This window comes from Citrus clementina, unplaced genomic scaffold, assembly GCF_000493195.1.
Source record: "Citrus clementina cultivar Clemenules unplaced genomic scaffold, Citrus_clementina_v1.0 scaffold_9, whole genome shotgun sequence".
In the NCBI taxonomy this organism is placed as follows: Eukaryota; Viridiplantae; Streptophyta; class Magnoliopsida; order Sapindales; family Rutaceae; genus Citrus; species Citrus x clementina.
This window is the reverse complement of record NW_006261964.1, coordinates 5,826,380-5,844,621: the sequence shown is the minus strand read 5'-3', so window position 1 is coordinate 5,844,621 and position 18,242 is coordinate 5,826,380. Positions and strand designations below refer to the sequence as shown.

General features: G+C 36.5%; 1 pseudogene; it reads left to right on the top strand.

Annotated features, from left to right (window-relative positions):
• The window catches only part of LOC112098836, a 94,502-nt pseudogene that overhangs the window by 47,631 nt on the left and 28,629 nt on the right, over positions 1-18,242 (top strand).

The following is an 18,242-nucleotide window of genomic DNA, read 5'->3' as shown; positions in this document are numbered from 1 at the left end:
TTGGAAAAGAAATTTATTCATTGTCCTGACTATTGAAAATTATAAATATGTCTTAACCCAGCCATGCCCCCTAGTTCCAGCGGATGATGCTCATAGAAATCAGAGGAGGCTTTATGAGAAATGGCAAAAGGCCAATAAAATGGCAAAGTGCTATAGTTTAGCCTCAATTTCTAATATTCTGTAGACCAAACATCAGAACTTGGAGACTGCCACTGAAATAATGGATAGTCTCCAACAGATGTTCGGGCAGAGTACTCGCTCTGCGAGACAAGCAGCGCTGAAAGGAATTATGAAGAGTAAAATGGGGAAGGCACAAGAGTTCGTGATCATGTCCTCAAAATGATGGACTATTTGAATGAGGCTGAGATTCAGGAAGCACAAATCGATGATAACTCAAAGATTGACATGGTGCTAGAATCTCTGCCAGAAACATTCAAAGAGTTTAAGGTCAATTATAACATGAACAAAAGAAACATGACCTTAACTGAATTGATGAACGAACTCCATTCTACTGAAGAGATCTATCGTGCTGAGAAATCTCTAGGAAGCATAAATATTACTAAAAAAAGTTCATCTTATGGGCCTAAGCCGAAAGGCAAAAGAAAGAAGAAAGCTGGGAAAAAGAGACTGTCTACCAAGCAAGATGGCAAGCCGAAAGGCAAATGCTTCAAGTGTGGACAGAAAGGTCACTGGAAAAAGGATTGTCCTAAGATTGTGAAATCAGGTATGGGAAATCTTTTTGTAATTGAGGCCTGTTTAGTTCAAAATCTTATTGACACTTGGGTGTTGGATTCAGGAGCAACTATTTATATTTGTAATTCACTTTATTGGTTTCAGGAAACCAGGAAAATAAGTAAAGGAAACGTCAAGCTGCAGTTAGGTACAAGACAGTTCGTGTCAGCAGTGAAGACAAGATATGTTTTATTATCTTTTAATAATGAGACTTTAGTTTTGAATAATTGTCTTTATGTTCTAGACATTAAGAGGAATTTAATTTCAGTAGCTTGTTTGTCAAAGCAAGGGTACACTGTAAATTTTAGATCCTCTGTTTCTATTTTTCATAATAAGAGACTTATTTGTTCTGGTACATTAGAAGATAATTTATATCATTTAAGTCCTATGATCTATTCTATGCATGACACAATGATCAATAATGATGAGCATACACATTTATCTAAGAAAAGAAATATTTCTTCTAACCAATGTTACCTCTGGCATTTACGCTTGGGTCATATAAACCAAAATAGGATACAGAGAATGATAAAAAATGGGCTCTTGGGTCCGTTAGAAAATGAATCATTGCCACTCTGTGAATCCTGTTTAGAAGGAAAAATGACCAAAAGGCCATTCTCGGCCAAAGGAGTACGTGCAACAGTACCACTTAAATTGGTACATACAGATGTATGTGGACTAATCAATGTACAAGCTCGAGGAGGTTATGAGTATTTCATCACTTTCACTGATGATTACTCAAGATACGGTTATGTTTATCTGATGCGTCACAAGTCTGAAGCTTTTGAGAAATTCAAAGAGTATATGGCTGAGACAGAAAAGCAATTAGATAAGAACATAAAGAAACTTCGATCTGATCAAGGTGGTGAGTTTCTCTCAGGAGATTTCAAAGAATATCTGGTTGAAAATGAGATTATATCTCAGTTGACTAACCCGGGAACACCACAACAAAATGGGGTAGCTGAAAGAAGAAATAGAACTATTTTGGATATGATGAGATCTATGCTTAGTTATTCGTAATTACTAATCTCTTTTTGGGGACTAGGATTGGAAACTGCAGTTTACCTCTTGAACTTAGTTCCATCCAAGTTAGTGCCTAAACCCCCAATAGAATTATGGTCAGCTCGCAAACCAAGTTTACGACATGTCCGTATTTAGGGATCACCAGTACATGTGCTGAAATCAAAGGCAGACAAAATAGATTCACGTTCTGAGGTTTGTATGTTTGTGGGGTATCCCAAAGGAACAATGGAAGGTTTATTTTATAGTCCTCAAGATAGGAAAGTGATAGTGAGCACACATTTTACTTCTCTTGAGGAAGACTATATGAATAACTTCAAACCTAAGAGTAAGGTAATACTTGAAGAACTGTCAAGTGATCAGGTTGATGCTCAGCTTTCAATGTTTGTTACAGAACAGAAAGAACAGCAACAACCAGATGATCAACACAGGATTAACCCTGAACAACCATCACATTTAGAACCTCGTCGTAGTGGGAGGGTAACTAGGTTACCTGCGAGATACATGCTTTTGGGAGAAACCTATACAGCTATCTCAGATGAACATGTACAAGATCCCACTAGTTACAACGAAGCTCTAATAGATAGGGATGTTGAGTTTTGGAAAAAGGCCATGAATCAAGAAATGAAATCTATGTATTCTAATAAAGTCTGGGAACTTGTAGAGGCACCAAATGGGGTAAAATCTATAGGGTGCAAATGGATCTATAAGAGAAAAAGAGGAGTAGACGGAAGGGTGGAAACATTTAAAGTAAGATTAGTAGCCAAAAGGTTTACTCAGAAAGAGGGAATCGATTATGAGGAAACATTTTCTCTGGTTGCTATGCTTAAATCCATCAGGATTCTGCTCTCCATTGCTGCAGTGCTAGATTATGAAATTTGGCAAATAGATGTCAAGACTGCCTTTCTTAACGGGCATCTTGAAGAAAACATCTACATGCAGCAACTAGATGGATTTATACAAAAAGGCCAAGAACACATGATATGTAAGTTGCAGAGATCCATTTATGGATTAAAACAAGCATCCCGGTCATGGAACATCAGATTTGATCAAGCGATTAAATCGTTTGGATTCATTCAGAACATTAATGAACCATGTGTGTACAAGAAAATTCAAGAAAAATATGTATACTTCCTAATTCTTTATGTAGACGATATTCTCCTAATTGGAAACGATATATGAGTATTGACTACAATAAAGAGTTGGTTAGCAAAATAATTTGATATAAAAGACTTGGGAGAGGCAAGTTATATTTTTGGTATCAAGTTACTACGAGATAAGAAGAATAAAACTTTAGCCTTATCTCAAGCGGTCTATATCGATAAGATATTGGCTAGATTTAGCATGGAAAATTGCAAGACTGGTTTATTACCATTCAGACATGAAATTACATTATCTAAGGATCAATCACCTAAAACATCTGAAGAAATAGAAAGAATGAGACGAGTTCCCTATGCAGAATCTGTGGGAAGTCTTATGTATGCCATGCTTTGCACTAGGCCAGACATCTGTTTTGCGGTAGGGATGGTTAGTAGATATCAATCTAATCTTGGATTTGAACACTGGACTGCGGTCAAGCATATAATGAAGTATCTGAAAAGAACTCAAAATTATATGCTTGTGTATTCTGGTGATGAATTCATTCCAGTGGGTTATACTGATTCTGACTTTATGTCAAATAAGGATTCCAGAAAATCAACTTCCGGCTGTGTGTTTACATTGGGAAGTGGAGCTATTAGTTGGAGGAGTGTGAAACAATCTTGTATCGCAGACTCCACAACTAAAGCTGAATATGTGGCGGCATCCGAAGCTGCAAAAGAAGCTGTATGGCTCCGCAAGTTCCTACAAGATCTTGAGGTGGTACCTGCTGTAACTGTGTTGAGTGTTAGAAAATGCATATTTATAAAGGAGAAAACCGTCATTTTACATTTCAAGTCTTACTAACAACCCTTACTTTTATGTATTTAACATTCTTATGATTTAATTACGTGTGTTTTATTTTAATTAAGTAATTTATGTATTCTAGGGGCATTATAGTCATTTCAAAATAAAGGAGAGATCAGACGGCAAAACGGACATCACTTTTGAACTCAGGACGGTCGAAAACCTTAGGAGGACCATAAAAGGAAAAATGACACTATTCACATGTACGGTACTATTCACGTACACAGTACTGTATACGTTACTGTTCACATAGACGGATTGATGACGTGGCATTGACTGATGAGGTGTCACAATCCTGTTGGGCTAAAATTCTTATGTACTGTTGATGGTGACGTGGCAGTATATCAGTGGACGAAAAATCTCACGTACGGTGCATGCATCACACAGGATTAGTTTCAACCAAACCGCGTTACTGTTCATCCGGGTCAAACCGCGTTACTGTTCAAAGTCGGGTCAAACCGTGTTACTGTTCATCCGCGTGGTCAAACCGTGGACTGTTGACTGATGACGTGGCGCAATCCTGAGCGTCCAAACTGTTTTTAATCCGATGGCCATGATTTACTCCATGTAGCTATAAAAAGGGGGCCTCCCCCCCTAATTTGATATCTCTGAATCCATTTTTGGGATCCATTTTCTGTAATTCCCTCTCCATCTTGTATTTTCTTCGTATTTTAATAAATTTCCATTTTGCCCCTAGTTCAATTATGAGTGGCTAATTTTCTTTCAAGCTTGGGTTGAAGGTGAAGTCTCAACATGTGTCATGGGCTTAATTTGGTAAATTTATTTTCTCTTCCCCTCTAGTTTTTGTGGATGTTTTGACTTCTCGTCGACAAATAATACTAATCTTGTCTAGTACCGCCTTGGTTACACCGGCCCTCTAGTACAAGGTTATTATTATTTGGCACGATAAGCCCTTAGCACCATATTGATTAGAGCGTGGTTCATGAGGTGTGGATTCCCCCCTCATGATTTAATTGGCATTAATAAGGAATATTTAGCCCATGATGCATGTTGATACGGATCCAGATACCCAAGTACGTCATTTCAATAGAATTATCTTCAATTTATTCTCGCCATTGCAATTCCAATTTTAGAATTTATTCTCGCCATTTTAATTTAAGTTTTAGCATATACCAAATCATTTCCACCATAAATCCAACAACCCATTTACAAAATTAATTCTACACAATTAAAATCCACCTCCTCGTGGGATCGACACTCGTCACCATAGATCTATACTACAATAGATTCGTGCGCTTGCGAGTACATTAAAATTTGCACAACAAGTTTTTGGCGCCGTTGCCGGGGAGGTAAGTAATTTTAATTCATAGAATTAATTTTTGTGAATAATTTCTTTTATTTATTTTCTTGTATTTTTTTTTATTATTAAAAAAAAAAGAAAAAAAAAGAGTGAATCTACATTTAAAAGTTAGTATTTCTTTTATTTTTCTCTTCTTTAAAATTCTGTAATTTAATTTTTAATTTATTTTTCTTTGTAATTTTTTTTAATAATTTATTTTTAGTTAATTTATTTCACGTATTTATTTTTGTGTATTTTTATAGAAAGGTTGTAATAGCGCAATAAGGTTAGTATCGTAATTTTTCCCTCTTCTTTATTTTTATTTGTTTTGTTCCCATCTTTATTTTTATTTTATTTGTTTTGCATGCATGGTCGAAGGTCATTATTACCCAATCTTGAACCTATAGACCTTGAACTTGAGAAAACACTTCGCACACACAAACAAGTAAAAAATAAAATGGATTTGCAACCACAGGAGAGGCCATTTAAAGATTATTTCAGTCCTTTAGCAAATTTGAGCACATCATGTATAAGATACCCAAATGTAGCTGCTAGGAGCTTTGAATTAAAACCTAGTGTGCTAAATTGTCTCCCCACATTCTATGGCCTAGAAAATGAGGACCCATATAATCATTTGAATGATTTTCATGCTATTTGTCAAACATTTAAATATGAAAATTTTTCAGACGATGATGTTAAACTCAGATTATTCCCATTTTCTTTAAAGGATAGAGCTCGTTCATGGTTAAATACTTTACCTGCTAATAGCATCTCATCATGGGAACAAATGGTAACAAAATTTTTGAATAAATATTTCCCAGTGCATAAAACCAATGCTATTTGCAGGGAAATCTCGGAGTTTACCCAGAGAGAAGATGAGCAATTTTTCGAAACATGGGAGCGATTTAATGGGCTACTCTTGAAGTGTCCACATCATGGGTACGAGAAATGGCACCAATGCCAATACTTTTTGGAGGGATTATTGCCGAATGTGCAAGAATGACTAATGGCAACAAGTGGAGGAGAGCTAATGTCAAAAAGTGCATCAGAGATTTGGGAATTCTTCCAGCGACAAGCGGATAATTCCCAACAACGGAGTCGATCAATCAGGAATACTAGAAGAATTAAGGGAGTAAATGAGGTTCAAATTGGCGAGTCAACTTCGGGAATCAAAGAAGTCAAGGAGATGGTTGAAGGTCTTGCTCGACAAATAGCATCGTTATCAACTGCTAAATCAACAGAACCACATGACCATGACTCATACTCAGATCAAGCCAATGCCATAGGTGTAATGAGAAAGCCATCAAATTACAACCCATACTCCAACACATATAACCCTGGATGGAGAGACCACCCCAATTTTTCATGGTCTCAAGGATTCCAACAGAATGGACCAGCAGCTCCAGCTCCACCAATGCAACAAATTCCTCAAGTTCCTCAAGCCTCTCAGCCCCCATTTAGACCATTCAATCAGAATCAGAACTACTCTCAACCCAGACCATGGGAGGATGCATTCCAAAATTTCAAGAATGTTACTCACTCCACGATTGAGCAACAGAACCGCACCATTGATGGACTACGAAATGAATTGAGAGCGGGCTTCAACTCACAAGCTCAATCAGTTTCAAGCCTCGAGAAGATGGTGGGACAACTCGCTTCTTCAGTTCAGACCTTGGCAATGACTGTTGAGAAAGGAAAATTTCCAAGTCAACCAGTGCCTAATCCTAAAGGAGTGCATGAAGCGAGTACCAGTTCACCACAGCAGCATGGAGAGGTCAAAGCAATAATGACCTTGCGAAAAGGAAAAGAAATCGACAACAAAGTGGAGATGCCGGTGACAAAGGAAAATCAAATTGTACCTGTGAACGTTGAGGACTCACCACCGGAGGAGAGAGAAGAAGCCAACCCACGAGAATACGTTCCTAAAGCTCCATTTCCTCAGAGGTTAGCGAAAGGAAAAAAGGGAAAATCTACAGGTGAGATTCTCGAAATCTTCAAACAGGTAAGTGTTAACATCCCTTTACTTGATGCTATAAAGCAAGTTCCATCTTATGCCAAGTTTCTTAAAGATTTGTGTACTAAAAAGAGAAACATGCATGTTCAAAAGAAGGCATTTTTAACAGAAAACGTTAGTTCTATACTCCAACATAAAATTCCTTTAAAATGCAAAGACCCAGGCTCCCCCACTATCTCATGTAGTATAGGGAACCACACAATTGAGAATGCTTTGTTGGATTTAGGAGCTAGTGTAAATTTATTGCCTTACTCTGTGTTTGTGAAACTTGGACTGGGAGAATTACACCCAACTCCAGTGGTGTTACAACTTGCAGATCGGTCCACGAAAATACCTCGTGGTATTGTGGAGGACGTGCTTATCCAGGTAGACAAGTTTTATTTTCCTGTTGATTTCATTGTAATTGACACTCAACCAATACAGGATTCAAGGAAGCACATTCCCATTATTCTAGGCCGACCTTTCTTGGCAACTGCAGATGCTCACATTCAATGCAGGACTGGAAATATGCAGTTGTCTTTCGGCAACATGACTATGGAGCTGAACATCTTCAACATTGCCAAACAACCTCACAGTGCAGATGATGGAATTGTTGATGTGGATTTAATCGAAGCATTAGTTGATGACACTTTTCTTTCAAACCTTAGTGATGATCCTTTACAAACATGTTTAACTCACTTTGGTTTTGATTTTGATATTGACAGATCGGTTGATGAGGTCAACGCCCTGCTTGACTCAGCACCATCTATGGACACTAATAAATGGAAGTCAAGAGTTGAACAACTAGCACCATCAGAGAAGAAACTCATCCCATCATCAGAATCACCACCGAAACTCGAGCTCAAACCATTACCCAACACATTGGAATATGCATTTTTGGGAGAAGAAAGTACTCTACCGGTAATCATCTCATCATCCCTCAATGACGAACAAAAAGGTAAGTTGTTGGATTTTTTAAAAGAGCACAAAGGAGCATTAGGATGGACCATAACAGACATCAAAGGTATAAATCCAGTAGACTGCATGCATTACATTCACCTTGATGAAAATGCTAAATCTACTAGGGAGATGCAACGTCGGTTAAATCCTAACATGAAAGAAGTTGTTAGAACTGAGGTCCTTAAGCTATTAGATGCAGGTATCATTTACCCAATTTCTGATAGTTCATGGGTCAGTCCTGTACAAGTTGTCCCTAAAAAGTCAGGAGTCACAGTAGTTACCAATGCTGATAATGAATTGATACCCACTAGAGTGACTACAGGATGGCGTGTATGCATTGATTATAGAAAATTGAATTCTGTCACACGTAAAGACCATTTTCCTTTACCATTTATTGATCAAATGCTTGATAGATTAGCAGGTCATGAATTTTATTGCTTTCTAGATGGCTACTCAGGATATAATCAGATCCCCATAGCACCAAAAGATCAAGAGAAAACTACTTTCACTTGCCCTTTTGGCACATTTGCATATAGGAGAATGCCATTTGGATTATGTAATGCACCTGTTACATTTCAACGATGTATGTTGAGCATTTTTTCTGATATGGTTGAACGATTCCTTGAAGTCTTTATGGATGACTTTTCTGTCTTTGGTGACTCGTTTGATCAATGTTTACATCATCTAACGCTAGTTTTGCAGAGATGTGTCGAGAAGAACTTGGTCTTAAATTGGGAGAAATGTCATTTTATGGTAAAACAAGGTATTGTTCTCGGTCACATCATTTCGAGCAAAGGTATTGAGGTTGACAAAGCCAAGGTGGATCTCATTTCTAATCTCCCTCCACCTAAAACAGTCAGAGAAGTAAGATCTTTCCTTGGGCATGCTGGTTTCTATAGACGTTTCATTAAAGATTTTAGCAAAGTTTCTAGACCCTTATGCAATTTACTTGCTAAGGATGTACCTTTTATCTTTAATGATTCATGTCTTATGGCTTTTGAAAAATTAAAGCAATTGTTGACATCATCACCCATCATTCAGGCCCCAAACTGGAGCTTACCATTTGAGCTTATGTGTGATGCATCTGATTATGCAGTAGGAGCAGTTTTAGGACAAAGAGTTGATCGAATTCCTCATGTTATTTACTATGCTAGTATGACATTGAATGATGCACAGTTGAACTATTCAACTACTGAAAAAGAAATGCTAGCAGTAGTGTTTGCATTGGAAAAATTTCGATCTTATCTCATTGGTTGTAAAATAATTGTGTTCACAGATCATGCTGCTCTTAAATATCTTCTCACAAAGAAAGATGCAAAAGCTAGACTAATTCGTTGGGTGTTACTTTTGCAGGAATTTGACTTGGAATTCAAAGATAAGAAAGGGTCAGAAAATGTTGTGGCGGACCATCTCTCTCGTCTTCACTTTGACACAATTACAGAGCCATTAATATTAAATGAGTCATTTCCAGATGAACAATTAATTAGTGTGGAAGTATTACCTTGGTATGCTGATATAGTTAATTATCTTGTTACAGGTAAACTTCCAGAGCATTGGACCAAGCAAGACAAGATCAAATTCTTTGCGGAAATAAAGAATTTCTTTTGGGATGACCCGTATTTGTTCAAGTATTGTGCAGACCAAATTGTTAGACGATGTGTCCCAGAAAATGAAATTCAGAATATCCTTTCATTCTGCCATGAACAAGCTTGTGGAGGCCATTTCAGTGCTAAGAAAACAGCGACTAAAGTTTTACAATGTGGTTTCTATTGGCCAACACTATTTCGAGACGCTTACACTTTTTGTTCTTCATGTGATAGGTGTCAACGAATGGGGAGCATTACACGAAGGAACATGATGCCACTAAATCCAATTTTAGTGGTTGAGATTTTTGACGTATGGGGTATCGACTTCATGGGACCCTTTCCCCCTTCTTTTGGCCATCAATACATATTGGTTGGTGTTGACTACGTCTCAAAATGGGTAGAAGCAATTCCATGTAGAACCAATGATCACAAGGTGGTGATAGGATTTTTGAAAAACAACATTGTCTCACGCTTTGGATTCCCTCGAGCAATAATCAGTGATGGTGGTGCCCACTTTTGTAACAAAGCATTCAAAGCACTTTTGACAAAGTATTCAATCACACACAAAGTGGCAACCCCGTATCATCCGCAAACCAGTGGCCAAGTTGAGATATCCAATCGAGAAATAAAGCACATATTAGAAAAGACGGTGAGGCCAGACAGAAAAGATTGGTCATTAAGACTTGATGATGCATTATGGGCATATAGAACGGCTTTCAAGACCCCGATTGGGATGTCACCCTACAGGCTAGTGTATGGAAAAGCTTGCCACCTACCTGTGGAACTCGAACATCGTGCATATTGGGCCATCAAGAAGTTCAACTTTGATATGCAGCATGCCAGCTCAGAAAGAAGATTACAACTGGCAGAACTTGAAGAAATTCGCAATGATGCATACGAAAATGCCAAGATTTACAAGCAACGAATGAAAGTCTTTCATGACAAGCACATTATGAGAAAATCTTTCACTCCAGGTCAGAAAGTGCTTTTGTTCAATTCTCGCTTGCACCTATTTCCAGGTAAGTTACGCTCTCGTTGGTCTGGTCCATTTATTGTTCATACTGTTTTTCCACATGGGGCAATTGAAATTAAAGACCCAAAGAACGGTGTCACGTTTAAAGTCAATGGTCAAAGATTAAAGCCATATTTAGAGTACCAAACACATGGAGAAGACACCGAAATAAATTTAAGTGACCCACCAGATTTGAATTGATTTTTTTTCTTTTCGTTGATTTGATTTTTCTTTCTTTCTTTTTATTTGTTAATTGAAATTATTTTTGCATAAGTGTGTTTGTTTTTCCATTAAGTTTTTTTTTTCTTATCATTGTTAATCATGAGTACCATACTTAGACCGTTCCTCCTGAACATTCTTAAACCACTTCAACGTGTCAAAACTCATCTCAAAAAGCAGATTCAATTTTGTAAAACACAACGCATTTGGGCTCTACAACCACCAGAGTTAGTAGCTTATGTTGAGGGTTTAGAACGCCAACTCAGAGACATTGAGAGAAGTGTTTACGACATCCAGTTGGAGCTTGAGGTAAATTCAATAAGAGGACGATTTTAATTTTCTTTGTGTGTTTTGATTTGTTTTTCTGTTTGTGTGCTTTAGTTTGTTACCCCGGTGAAGTGGCGGATAACGGTACTCCGTGACAATCAAGTCGGTTACTTCAGTTTCCCACAATAACTGACATTCTGAGGCGAAAGTATGGACAGAAACGAGATTCTAGCGAAGCTTCACAAGCGATTCCCTTCACTTCCTCAGAATGCCCTCCTTACGATCTATAAAGCTCGGTCCGAACGCATGCGATTACTCATGAAGAATAACATACCTGCTGACATCCGTTGGTTAATCGAGGCTAAAGTTCGATTAGCAGGTGAGTTACCTCCTAAATTTATTGCATACATGCCTGGTTGTGGTAAAGGAAATTATGCAAGAAAACGACGAGCTCGAAGAATTTCTGTTGCTTGTCACAAGTGTGCCAGAATGATTTGCGATAGAAACCCATGTTCTTTAGGAATGATGTCTGATAACAGAGAAGATAAGATTCAATTCATTAGGGATGGCTTGAATAAGGAGTCATTGGATGATATCCTTTTATCTCTTGAAACGCATCCCAGTGGATATGTGCAAGGAGCGATTCTCCAGTTATGGCCATTATTCCAGAAAGAGCATGCACGATATAGTCTCGGGAATCTGACTATAAACGACCCTGTTTGCCTGTTTAAAAGAAAACTGGATAGGAAGCCTATCCTCGACCCATAGAGGGCGTTCAAGCCGTTTCTGGACGTAAAACCAGAGGAAGATGTGAGCCACAGTCGCAACTACCTGTAAATATCCTTTTACTTTATTGTTATTTTATTTCACTATTGTCTTATTGTTTGCATTATTGTCTTTAATAATTTTATTACTGTTTGCTTTTTCCTTTTTACTGTTTTCTTTTTGACTTGCGAGCCACGTGCTTTACGCGTTATTTGACACTAACATATTACCTCATACACAACCATGACCCACTATCACCAAGACTCTTAAATGTGATTTCTTTTGTCAAACACTCACAAATTGTTTTTGAGAAATATTCCAATGGCAGCTACTCCCAATAGACAATTCAAGAACATTTGTGTGCTTTCTGGATTTACCTATGGCAAACATAAAGAGTTCGTTGAGGCAGCCATAGATCTTGGTCGAAGCATAGCAGCGAGAAAATTACACTTGGTGTATGGAGGAGGTAATCGAGGGTTATCAAAAATGGTCTCAGAAGCAGCTTTTATCAGAGGAAGTCAAGTGTTAGGCATCATCCCAAGAGTCCTAAAACCATTGGGCAGTTCGTCTGACTCATCAACTGGAGAAGAGTTAGTCGTCTCAGGTATGCAAGAAAGAATAACTGAAATGCTTAATTATGCTGATGCTTTTATTTTCCTTCCAGGAGATCTTGCAACACTAGAGGCACTTATGACACTAGCATCTTGGGCCCATCTGCACATCCACCAGAAACCCATCGGTTTGTTAAATGTCAATAACTTTTATGATGGCTTTATCGCATTTCTTAACCATGCAATAAAAAACTACTTCATTCCTTCTAATGTGAAAAAACTTTTTATTTGTGCTCACACTGCTAATGAGCTACTTGATATGTTACAAGCTTATAAACCGGAGCCAGACCCCTGGACCTTTGTGTTGGAGCGACCAAATAATGATGGTAACAGTAGCCGCAGTAAGAAGTACAAATTAGATTTAACTCTCCGCCTGTAAATATTTTCTTCTGTGTTGCACCACCCAGGTAATGTCTTCTAAACTCTACTTCTTTCCTTTAAAACATTGAGGACAATGTTTCGTTCTGGTTGGGGGGAGGGAATAGTCGACAATTGTGGAATCTTGGTTAAGTTTTTACTATTTTTTTTGTTGTAGAAACTAACTGTTGCTAACGTTTTGTGTTGAAGATGGCTGAATATGGAGTGTAGTTACTCTAGAAACGCATCTTCATCGTTTTAAAAAAAAAAAATTGTTTTCTTCCTCTTTCTCCTTTATAAATATATATTTTCCAATTTTTGAGTCGAAGATGGCTGAATATGGAGTGTCGTGCCTCTAGAAACGCATCTTCTTAGTTAAAAAAAAAAAAAAATTTCTTTTTCTAATAAATTTTTCTACATCATTTTCACATTTCTGCATGCATATTTTTCTTTCATGTTTAGAATAGGTTGGGGGGTAGAATGTTGTTAAAAAAAAAAAATTGTGTTATTTGTTTTAACATTGGATGACATGATTAATTTCAAATTTTATTATTTGTATTATCTTTGGTCTTAAGTGATGTTACGCTATGTTTGCTACTTTACATGTTGATGTCGGAGACAAATATGAGTTGCTTGAAGGAATGAACATGTCATAAATAAGTGCCAAGTGAGTTGTTGAGCCTATCATTTTCTTGGAGAGTAACCCTTTTGCCCATTCTCTATACAGCTTAGCAGTTTATTATTTTATACACGATCTCTACATTTCTTTTGAGTTAGCCCTTTAAAAAAAAATGGTAAAAAAAAAAAAAAATGTGTGTTGCTACATTGGGAGGCTCATCTAACTAGTAGATATGGATAATTATTTAGAGCCCTAAAAGACGATGGAAAGGCCATCTTTGATCCGTTTGAGCCTTTCTAGCCATCCCTTTTATTAAATATCCATAGTTACCCTTTTTGAACCTTTAAAAAAAAAAAAAAAAAAAAAACCTTTTCTTTGTCAACTTATCATCTTAACCCACTCCGATTTGGAGTATTACCCGATGTCTTATAAGTTCCATCACCTATTTATGTTTGAGAAAATGTAAATAATTATGTTGTTCAGTGAAGTTATGACAAATAAAAGCTAAAAAAAAAAAATTGTTGTTTAAAAAGAATAAAAATAACAACAATAGGTGAAATACACCTTGCAACTTCAAAAAAAAAAAAAAAAATTCTCTGCATTTTTCTCAAACATATACTTTGTTTTCCTTATTTCCTTTCTTTGTTAGCCATATCCCTAGCCTACGTTACGTCCTAATAAAAGTCCTTCTTGATTTTAGGGAACTATAGTTTGAAGTAGAAGCTAGTTATATGGGCTAAAAAGATGTAGTGATGCTTAAAAAAAAAAAAAAAAAAAGACATAAATAAAGTGGGTTAACTAACATTTTATTTGACTTGAGATCATATTATTTCTAAGCTGAGGGCATATTTATTTCATCTTGGTGAGAGCATGTGATATCATTTCTTTATTATTTTCTCTCTCAATTACCATTGATTGGAGTGACTATGTTTATTGAGTTTTAATTTCTTTGTGAGAGTGTCACTACTTCCAGTGAGATTTTGGGGTTTGACATGTCATTCTTGAAAGTAGCTATAAAAAAGTCTACTGGGCTAATTCATGTGGATGGTTGATGTGGGTGTGATGTTGCTTTAGACTAGAGATAATGCTTATACTTTTTATTTGATTGCTATCATTAATCTGATTGAATAAACAAGAGTGTTTCTAAAAAAAAAAAAAAAAAAAAATCATTTCGAATTTGAATTTTGTTTTCGCTTTATTTGCTAGGGACTAGCAATAAGCTGGTTGGGGGGTGTGTTGAGTGTTAGAAAATGCATATTTATAAAGGAGAAAACCGTCATTTTACATTTCAAGTCTTACTAACAACCCTTACTTTTATGTATTTAACATTCTTATGATTTAATTACGTGTGTTTTATTTTAATTAAGTAATTTATGTATTCTAGGGGCATTATAGTCATTTCAAAATAAAGGAGAGATCAGACGGCAAAACGGACATCACTTTTGAACTCAGGACGGTCGAAAACCTTAGGAGGACCATAAAAGGAAAAATGACACATTCACATGTACGGTACTATTCACGTACACAGTACTGTATACGTTACTGTTCACATAGACGGATTGATGACGTGGCATTGACTGATGAGGTGTCACAATCCTGTTGTGCTAAAATTCTTATGTACTGTTGATGGTGACGTGGCAGTATATCAGTGGACGAAAAATCTCGCGTACGGTGCATGCATCACACAGGATTAGTTTCAACCAAACCGCGTTACTGTTCATCCGGGTCAAACCGCGTTACTGTTCAAAGTCGGGTCAAACCGTGTTACTGTTCATCCGCGTGGTCAAACCGTGGACTGTTGACTGATGACGTGGCGCAATCCTGAGCGTCCAAACTGTTTTTAATCCGATGGCCATGATTTACTCCATGTAGCTATAAAAAGGGGGCCTCCCCCCCTAATTTGATATCTCTGAATCCATTTTTGGGATCCATTTTCTGTAATTCCCTCTCCATCTTGTATTTTCTTCGTATTTTAATAAATTTCCATTTTGCCCCTAGTTCAATTATGAGTGGCTAATTTTCTTTCAAGCTTGGGTTGAAGGTGAAGTCTCAACATGTGTCATGGGCTTAATTTGGTAAATTTATTTTCTCTTCCCCTCTAGTTTTTGTGGATGTTTTGACTTCTCGTCGACAAATAATACTAATCTTGTCTAGTACCGCCTTGGTTACACCGGCCCTCTAGTACAAGGTTATTATTATTTGGCACGATAAGCCCTTAGCACCATATTGATTAGAGCGTGGTTCATGAGGTGTGGATTCCCCCCTCATGATTTAATTGGCATTAATAAGGAATATTTAGCCCATGATGCATGTTGATACGGATCCAGATACCCAAGTACGTCATTTCAATAGAATTATCTTCAATTTATTCTCGCCATTGCAATTCCAATTTTAGAATTTATTCTCGCCATTTTAATTTAAGTTTTAGCATATACCAAATCATTTCCACCATAAATCCAACAACCCATTTACAAAATTAATTCTACACAATTAAAATCCACCTCCTCGTGGGATCGACACTCGTCACCATAGATCTATACTACAATAGATTCGTGCGCTTGCGAGTACATTAAAATTTGCACAACAAACTGCACCCTTGAAACTATTTTTCGATAATAGTGGTGCGGTAGCTTAATCTAAGGAACTAAGGAACAACAAGAAACAAAAACATATTAAGAGGAAGTATCATCTTATAAGGGATATAGTGCAGAGAGGTGATGTGGAGGTTCCTCAGATTGCGTCACAGCAAAACTTGGCAAATCCTTTTACTAAGGCCATATCTGGGAAACCTTTTAACTTGCACTTAGAATCCATGGGCATGCGTGAGATGTCAAATATGCTTTGAGAGCTAGTGGGAAATTGTTGGGAAAATATGCTCTTTAAAAGCATATGTGTTTATTTAATTGTAATAAACAATTTTTCTGATTAATAAAATAAATGAGGTATTTTATTCAAATATCTCAATTGCATTAATATTTGTATTAAAGTCCATTTAATCATATTATATGTATTTAAGTGATCACCATGTGGATTCACAGAAGACATAAATACAAGTTATCTTATGATTAAATAAATTTAGTTCGCAGTTGATAAATAAAGTTAGGCACTTTATTTAGGTATAGACTGTAATAAATTCATTGAATGATTTGTCTTAATCATGTATGAATTTATTGATGTAGTACGACTACATTGAACAGGATCATATATGAGATTTAATTAACTTTGTAATAACTGTCAGACTTATTAAATCTCATAGGCGTTGATTTTACTGTAATCTTAATCTTAAGTTAATTATGATTTCATGATTGTAATTGTTATTCTATTTGAGTTACCAATGGGCACGACACATCCTTGTGGTCAAGATTACCCGGTATCTTGGTGGGAGCAATTATGAGTATTGGAGTTATGGATTAACAATATAGAATTTGTACAACACATCTCTTGATAGGTTTTCGGCACTTGATCATAGAATTCTCTGGCTAGAGTGTGTCAACATATTTAGTATGCTGAAAATGATCATTAGAGAAAATCAGTAAGGATCAAGGAATAAGATGTTATTAAATTGATTGGACAGTTGAGATATTAATTTAATTAACGATGTGGTATAAAGGATTGTGCAGTAAAGAAATCAATGTGGCTTGGGACGAATTATTATTCGAGCATACAATTATGGAAGTCAGTTCCAATCTTTTAGTGGAGTAGATTTGGAATTAAATAATTGGGCTAGTTTAATTACAGGCCTAATTATTGTAGCCACTATTGTATGTTCCCAAATAATCCCCGGGTTAGCTCATTTATTTGACTGCACCACTACTGGACTAATAAGTAAGATAACTAGCTATTTGGGTCAAAAGCCTAAATATATCATTTAGTGGGAGGCTCCATTTAATTAGCTTTTGTGTAAGGGGCCTTATGTTATTTTACAAGGTGGGTCCCCTATTGAAAAAGCAAATAACGTGGGTTTTACGTTTGATTATTTGGAGCTGAGGGTTTTCACTAAAAGGTGATATAAAAGGCTTATTTTCTCTAAAGAAAAGGGGGTAGCCACTTTATACAGATCAGAGAAAAAGATTTTTCTCTCTATTGTTGCGAGAAAAATTTTCTCGTGCTAGTTGCTTTGGTAGTGATAAAAGTGCCCACACGTCAAGTGCAAATCGAACCTGAGTCATAACCTGAAAGATCATTGGTGACAGTTCGTGATCTAACAAGCGTGGTGGTGACGGATCGTGATCTAACAGGAGTGGTGGTGGCGGATCGTGATCTAACAGGAGTGGTGGTGGCAGATCGTGATCTAGGATCCTAAATCACTTCAGCGGAAAAAGCCAATTCAGATTTTCAAGGTACGATTTATGGATTACGTATTCCTATATATTATATGAGAGCGGTTCTTAAAAAGTTTTATAAAATTTTAAAAACCTGATTTTTCCCTAACATTTGTTTCATATGGTACGTTTTTATTGGACAACTTCATTAAAACCTCTCCGTATAAAAATATCAGTGGAATTATAAGCTTTCTCCTAATTTCACATCCAAAACTAACAGCCAAATCCATAATAGAATAATAAAAAATAACTAGATACGACGGAAGTTACTAGTCAATCATGTCAATGTGCGGTGCCAATGGATGGCAAATATCCAGCTGGACATATATATTACCAATTTATATGTAAATTCATAACTATCTATGATGGATATGCTTATATTTATATTCAGTTTTAGATATTGGATATAGTTATAAATTTTATCCATATGAATGTGGATATCTATGGATGTCTATGTACATTAAATTTATATTTCTAAATTCAAAAATAATACAACAAATCAATATAGTTAAAGTTAATTGATGATGTATTACAT